An 8,493-nucleotide genomic window follows, 5' to 3' on the forward strand; every position below is an offset into this window, starting at 1 on the left:
GAAACCTCTGCTGGACCCCAAATCAACAGCACAAGAGAAACCTCTGCCAGACCCCAAATCAACTGCACATGAGAAACCTCTGCTCGACCCCAAATCAACAGCACAAGAGAAACCTCTGCTCTACTCCAAATCAACAGCACAAGAGAAACCTCTGCTAGACCCCAAATCAACATCACAAGAGAAACCTCTGCTAGACCCCAAATCAACAGCTCAAGAGAAACCTCTTCTCGATCCCAAATCAACAGCTCAAGAGAAACCTCTTCTCGATCCCAAATCAACATCACAAGAGAAACCTCTGCTCGACCCCAAATCAACATCACAAGAGAAACCTCCGCTAGTCCCCAAATCAACAGCACAAGAGAAACCTCTGCTCGACCCCAAATCAACATCACAAGAGAAACCTCTGCTCGACCCCAAATCAACATCACAAGAGAAACCTCCGCTAGTCCCCAAATCAACATCACAAGAGAAACCTCTGCTCGACCCCAAATCAACATCACAAGAGAAACCTCTGCTAGACCCCAAATCAACATCACAAGAGAAACCTCTGCTAGTTCCCAATCAACAGCACAAGAGAAACCTCTGCTAGACCCCAAATCAACATCACAAGAGAAACCTCTGCTCGACCCCAAATCAACAGCACAGGAGAAACCTCTGCTAGTCCCAAATCAACAGCATAGAACATAGAACATAGAACATAGAACATACAGCACAGAACAGGCCCTTCGGCCCACAATGTTGTGCCGATCCTTTGTCCTCTGTCAAGGACAATTTAATCTATACCCCATCATTCTCCTTTATCCATATACCTATCCAAAAGCCTTTTGAAAGTCCCTAAAGTTTCTGACTCAACAACTTCCCCGGGCAAGGCATTCCATGCCTCGACCACTCTCTGGGTAAAGAACCTTCCCCTGACATCCCCCTTATATCTCCCACCCTTCACCTTAAATTTATGACCCCTTGTAACGCTTTGCTCCACCCGGGGAAAAAGTTTCTGACTGTCTACCCTATCTATTCCCCTGATCATCTTATAAACCTCTATCATGTCACCCCTCATCCTTCTCCTTTCTAATGAGAAGAGGCCTAGAATGTTCAGCCTTTCCTCGTAAGACTTATTCTCCATTCCAGGCAACATCCTGGTAAATCTCCTCTGCACCCTCTCCAAGGCTTCCACATCCTTCCTAAAATGAGGCGACCAGAACTGCACACAGTACTCCAAATGAGGCCTTACCAAGGTCCTGTACAGCTGCATCATCACCTCACGGCTCTTAAATTCAATCCCTCTGCTAATGAACGCTAACACCCCATATGCCTTCTTCACAGCCCTATCCACTTGAGTTGCAACTTTCAATGATCTATGCACATAGACCCCAAGGTCTCTCTGCTCCTCCACATGCCCAAGAACCCTACCGTTAACCCAGTATTTTGCATTCATGTTTGTCCTTCCAAAATGGACGACCTCACACTTTTCAGGGTTAAACTCCATCTGCCACTTTTCAGCCCAGCACTGCAACCTATCCAAGTCCCTTTGCAGACGACAATAGCCCTCCTCGGTATCCACAACTCCACCAACCTTTGTATCATCTGCAAATTTACTGACCCACCCTTCGACTTCCTCATCCAAGTCGTTAATAAAAATCACAAACAGGAGAGGACCCAGAACTGATCCCTGCGGCACGCCACTGGTAACTGGGCTCCAGGCTGAGTATTTACCATCTAAGACCACTCTCTGCCTTCTATCAGTTAGCCAATTCTTAATCCAACTGGCCACATTCCCCACTATCCCATGCCTCCTGACTTTCTCCATAAGTCTACCATGGGGGACCTTATCAAATGCCTTACTAAAATCCATGTACACCACATCCACTGGTTTACCCTCATCCACTTGCTTGGTCACCTGCTCAAAGAATTCAATCAGGCTTGTGAGGCAAGACCTACCCCTCACAAAACCGTGCTGACTGTCCCGAATCAAGCAGTGTCTTTCCAGATGCTCAGAAATCCTATCCCTCAGCACCTTTTCCATCAACAGCACAAGAGAAACCTCTGCTAGTTCCCAATCAACAGCACAGGAGAAACCTCTGCTAGACCCAAATGAACAGCACAAGAGAAACCTCTGCTGGACTCCAAATCAACATCACAAGAGAATCCTCTGCTGGACCCCAAATCAACATCACAAGAGAAACCTCTGCTCGATCCCAGATCAACAGCTCAAGAGAAACCTCTGCTGGACCCAAATCAACAGCACAAGAGAAACCTCTGCTAGTTCCCAATCAACAGCACAAGAGAAACCTCTGCTAGACCACAAATCAACAGCACAGGAGAAACCCCTGCTGGACCCAAATCAACAGCACAGGAGAAACATCTGCTCGATCCCAAATCAACAGCACAAGAGAACCCTCTGCTAGACCCAAATCAACATCACAAGAGAAACCTCTGCTGGACCCAAATCAACAGCACAAGTGAAACCTCTGCTGGACCTCAAATCAACAGCACAATAGTGTTATGAAGGTGCTTCTATGTTAAGTTTTTTTTGAAGTATCATTTTTAAATTGTGAAGATGGATTCATTGGAAGGATTTTACAAATGCTGGACTTTGTTTTGTTGTTGACGATTCGCTGAACGGACACAGATTGTTTGAATACAACCTTTGCTGGAAATTAGGTGCTTTAAGTTCAATATACAACAGAAGCCTTGGTGACCCTGGGGAGGATGTTTGCAGAGAAGCAACATGTCAAGGTTTATGGAGGTCTGGATCATGACCTTCTGTTTGCAGTTTGGATATTGTTTTCAGTTCCGTTGAGATGTGAACTGCTTTGAAGACAGTTGCTGTTTTGCCTGCCAAGGAAATAGAAACCCCACCTCATTTTGCATGCACCTTTCTAGGAAACCCTGAGAAGGCCAGTGTGTCAGCTCATTTTGCCTCCTTGCTTTGGGAAAACCCTGCTATTCAAGTGTGTGTTGGCTGAAACTCCTGATGCCACATGTCCTGAAATGCTGACCAGATGATTTCTCGATATCTCCAGAATGAATTGCTTCTGAAATGATCCCAGTGGCCTGTCTGTGTATCCCTGGATGCCAGACCAGATGGGACAACTGATTTCCTTCCATATCTTCTCTTTTTTTTTTCAAGAATTAGCATGTATTTGGCCAAAATATTATTCTTTGTCCTTTTATTTTGTAACAGACCTCTGCAGAGAGAGGTCTGTATTTTTTCAGTGTATGTGTGAGTGTGTGTGGGGAGTTTTAAAGTGGAACTTTCATATTTCAATCTGTGTGTTAATGCTTTTCGTCATTACTGGATAAGTCTTGTTTGATAATAAACTGATAATTTTATTGTTTATTAAAGAATCCTGTTTGGTGTATTTTATTCTGGCACACAAAGTAGAGTATAGGATTGACTGCATCAGTAATTGCGTAAACATTTGAATACTTGTTGTGAGCTGTGGAGAAGCGGAACTAGAAAAGACAGTGCACTCCTCTCACCTCCGTCGTAACAATAGACTGAGGTATCTCCATACATTTCCTTGTCTTTTGCACTTGGCAAGTCCTGGATATCCTCTACTTTGCCAGGATCCAGTTTTATGACTACATCTGTATAAATGGAGCTGAAAAAATTGATGCAATTCGTGTTCACACTTCTCGCACTTTGCATGAGGATGTGCTGATTCCTTTGTTCTGCCCATCACTGCTATATCATCAGTGTTATGAGATTGCTTCTGTTTCTTTTGTAAAATATGTTTTAAGAACTTATGTTTGAACTGCGGACATTGAGTCATCTGGAGATTGCTGAACTTTGTCTTTTAAAAAACAAGAGGGAGAGTCGACAGAATGTTGGCTAGTAAACAAGTCTTATTGGAAGGCACCTGTTTTCAAGTAAAACCAGCAAGGGTTGTGCTTGTGACTCTGAAGAAATGCTTACAAGGAAATGACAAGCCAAGATTTATGGTTGTCGCAAGACTTGTTTCTGGAAAAATGTTAGTTTCAATTTGAACTGTTAAAAAGCTAGTTTACTTATTGACCTGCCAAGAGAACAGAAGTAGGTCCAGCCAGCTTAGATTTTCCTTTTTCTCTTGAAAAAACATCTTGCATCAAGTGGATTTTCTTTTTCCTCCTGTATTTGAAGAAACCTTTACTGCTACACTGCTGCTATGAGACCTAAGAAAATCCTTGTTGCTGCTTCCTGCTGTGAATCCTGACTGGAGTTTTCCGTGCTGCACCTTTTGGAAGCCTACCGAAACTGATCATCATGGCCTGGAAAGAACTGTTCTAGGAAGATCCCATTGACAGCCACCTATTTGCCTTTGGGACACCTCACTGAAACAAAGGACTTCCTTCCATACCCTCTTTTAAGCCTAAATAATTTTTTTAATTCCTTCTATTTCTTTGTAACAGCTGTAAACAAAAATCCCTTTTTTTCCCCAGTTAACCATTGTGCATGTACATGTTTGTGTGTGAGGGTGAGGGTAAATAAGGGGCTTTACTATTTCAGTGCATGCATATATTTATTTCCTTATTGGTTAACATTTGGTTTATAATAAATGGATAATTTTGGGTTGTTTATTTCAGAAACCTGATAGGTGAGCTTTATTGTGGGGAAAAATAGAGTAGCTGTTTCAGTAAGTGCTAAAATTTAAATATATGTTGTGATCTGTGGAGAAGTGGGACTGAATTAACAGTGTACTCCTCCCACCATGGTGGTAACATATTAATTGGGGGCTCTTGTCAGGATTTCAACCCAACACCAAAAACATTCAATTGTAAGTGGGGTAATAACAATTGGGCGGCACAGTGGCGCAGTGGTTAGCACTGCAGCCTCACAGCTCCAGCGACCCGGGTTCAATTCTGGGTACTGCCTGTGTGGAGTTTGCAAGTTCTTCCTGTGTCTGCGTGGGTTTCCTCCGGGTGCTCTGGTTTCCTCCCACATGCCAAAGGACTTGCAGGTTGATAGGTTAATTGGCCATTATAAATTGCACCTAGTATAGGTAGGTGGTAGGGGAATATAGGGACAGGTGGGGATGTGGTAGGAATATGGAATTAGTGTAGGATTAGTATAAATGGATGGTTGATGGTCGGCACAGACTTGGTAGGCCGAAGGGCCTGTTTCAGTGCTGTGTCTCTAAAACTAAAACTAAAATCTAAAAAGGAAAATAAAGAAACAGGTTTCTTGTGTAATCGAGTAAAGTTTACACCACCAGAATGTCTGTAATGGTTGCTGAAACTTTTCTGGGGATGAAGGATGTATCCCTCGGTGACTTATGAACTTAACTAAGGTTAAGCATTGGCTATACAATTGGGGTTCGAATTGAAATCAGGAGCAAAAAACACAGAGATAATTGTCGTAAAAGCCCAACTTCTGGAATTGGAAGAAGAAGGCAAATCAGAGGGTAGTGCAGTTGAATTAGCTAAAATTCAGTTACAGATAAAGCAGTTGGAGCTTCAAAAGGAAAAATAAATAATAAGAAGAAAGCTTGAGCATAAAAAGAACTGGGAAAAATTAAGCTTGAAAAAGAAGTAACAATGAAAGAACTTGCGTTTGAGGAAAAGGAAAAGGAAAGAGCAAGAGAAAGAGACAGGAATTAATTCAAATTAGAAGGGCTGAAACTAAGAAAACAGAGTGGTCTTGATGCCAGTGCAGATTAGGGTGAGGAAGAATCCGACTCCAGCCCAAGACCTAGTGGAAAGTTGTTTAAATTTATACAAGCTGTCCCTAAGTTTGAGGAAAGGGACGTGGAGGCATTTTTCATTTCTTTTCAAAAGATAGCCAAACAAATGAAATGGCCAAAGGAAAGCTGTACACTGCTTATGCAAAGCAGGTTGGTAGGCAGAGCTCATGAAGTCTATTCCATGCTTTCTGAGGAGGCTTCTGCAGATTATGAGATGGCAAAAAAGGCTATTCTCGCTGCATATGAGTTAGTCCCTGAAGCTTACCGACACCAATTTCAGAACCTCCGGAGATTGGCTGGGCAGACTTTGTAGAAGTTGAGAAGGTAAAGTAAATTAATTTTGATTGTTGGATATGGGCACGAAAGATGGAAGCCACATATCAGAGCCTTAAAGAACTAATTCTCCTGGGATAATTTAAAGACTCCCTCCCTCCATTGGTATGGACTCATGGAAAGAATCGGAATGTTTTAGTGGCCAGAAAAGCAGCAGACATTGCTGACTATGAGCTTGTGTATAAGCCCAAACCCTTTGTCTGTCACTCCCACAAACCCGATAAGGAAAGAAGGTGGGAGAGTGAAAGGAAGGCAAGTAGCCGGGGACAAGAAGGGACAACCGGGAATGCCCCAGGATCAACTCCTCAGGTCAGAAAGCATAATGTTGAGGGTGGAAGTGAGGTCTGCAAGCCTAAGTGCAACCATTGTCACAAGGTAGGAAATCTTCATGCAGAATGCTGGAAGTTGCAAGGTTAAGCCATGGGACTTGCTGGGACACACAAAATCAATGCAGAGAAAGGGGCCTTGACTGAGAGTACAGCAGATCAGACTGTCGCTTTCACAGCCAAATACCAAAGCCAATGTGAGTGCAGGGATTGTGAATAAAATAGCTGAGAGTTATAGGGAATTCTTGTCAAAAGGAAAAGTAACTTCTTATCCCTCAAGTGAGGCAGGCAAATCTATTGTTATACTTGAGGATACAGGAGCAACCCAAACACTTTTGCCGGGGAAAGGCGTAACATTTCCAGTAGAGAGCGCACTGAATGCTAAAGTTTTAGTGTATGGTATGGGTGGGGAGTATATACCTGTACCTTGTATCGGGTGCACCTAGAGTGTGACCTAATGTCTGGAACTGGAACTGTAGGAGTTGTCCATAGTTTACCGGTAGATGGAGTTCATCTACTCCTAGGGAATGATTCGGCCGGAGCAAAAGTAGAGGCTTCTCCTGTAGTCACAGAGAAGGCAAGTGAAGTTAAAGAGACAGAACAGTTACAGGAAAAGCTTCAGGAAATTTTCCTTCGTGTGTTGTAACTCAAGCAATGGCTAAGACAGTTCCATGTCGGAGGTAAAATTGGCACCACAGACAGATAGCCAAATATCTGAAACTTTCTTTGGTGATTTGGATAATCCAAAGGAAATGTTTCATAATTCTTCTCTGATCACAGGTCAGCAAGCTGATCCAGAGTTAAATAAAGTAGCACAATCAGCTCGAACAGAAGCTGAGACAAAAGGGGTTCCAGAAAGCTATTATATTAAAGATGGTGCTCTGATGAGGAAGTGGAGACCTCCTCACTGATCTGCGGTTGAAGAATGGATGACTGTTCATCCGACAGTGGGACCGTCTAAGTATCGCGGGAATTATTAATGGTTAGAGCATGAAATTCCTATAGCGGGACCTGTGGAGATCCGGAAGACCAAATCATGCATAAGTCAGCATTATTACTGGCCAGATCTTTCCAAGGATGTGGTGCAGTTTTGTAAAACATACCATATGTGTCAGATTGTGAGAAAACTGACACCTCTAATTATCATAGCAGTTATTGGGGAACCATTTAGTAGGGTGTTAGTAGCCTGTGTAGGACCCTTGCCGAAAACAAAAGCGGAACACGAATATTACTCACTATGATGGATATGATTAGTCAGTTCCCAGAGGCCATTCCCTTGAGAACAATTCCTGCTAAGATAGTGGTAGAGAAGTTAACCCAATTCTTCACTCGATATGGATTACCAATTAAAATTCAGTCCGATCAAGGTTCCAATTTTATGTCTAAGATATTTCAAGAGGTTATGGGTAATTTGGGTATAACACAGTTAAAGTCTTCAGCATACCACCCATAGACACAGGGAGCTTTAGAAAGATACCATCAAACACTCAAAACAATGATTAGAGCAAACTGTCATGAATATCCCCATGATTGGGATAAAGGGCTAGACTTTCTATTATTTGCCACTAGGGATTCAACAAATGAATCTACAGGTTTTAGTCCTTTTGAGTTAGTTTATGGACATGAGATGGACATGAGGGTAGCACAGTGGCGCAGTGGTTAGCACTGCAGCCTCACAGCTCCAGTGACCCGGGTTCAATTCTGGGTACTGCCTATGCGAAGTTTGCAAGTTCTCCCTGTGACTGCGTGCGTTTTCGTCGGGTGTTCTGGTTTCCTCCCACAGCCCAAGACTTGCAGGTTGATAAGTAAATTGGCCATTGTAAATTGCCCCTAGTGTAGGTAGATTGTAGGAGAATAGTGAGGATGTGATAGGGGATATGGGATTAATGTAGGATTAGTATAAATGGGTGGTTGTTGGTCGACACAGACTCGGTGGGCCGAAGGGCCTGTTTCAGTGCTGTATCTCTAAATAAAATAAATAAGAGGTCCTCTAAAACTAATTAAAGAAAGGTTTTTAGAACAGAGGGATGAATCTTCTACACTAGATTATGTATCTATATTCCGAAAAAGGCTCCTGATAGCAATGTGGCTCAGAATCACTTTAAAGCATCCCGAACCACTATGATAAAATGGACAGACAAACATGCTGAGACCTGAAGATTTCAGCCAGG

Source organism: Heterodontus francisci, chromosome 29 (genome assembly GCF_036365525.1).
Source record: "Heterodontus francisci isolate sHetFra1 chromosome 29, sHetFra1.hap1, whole genome shotgun sequence".
NCBI lineage: Eukaryota > Metazoa > Chordata > Chondrichthyes > Heterodontiformes > Heterodontidae > Heterodontus > Heterodontus francisci.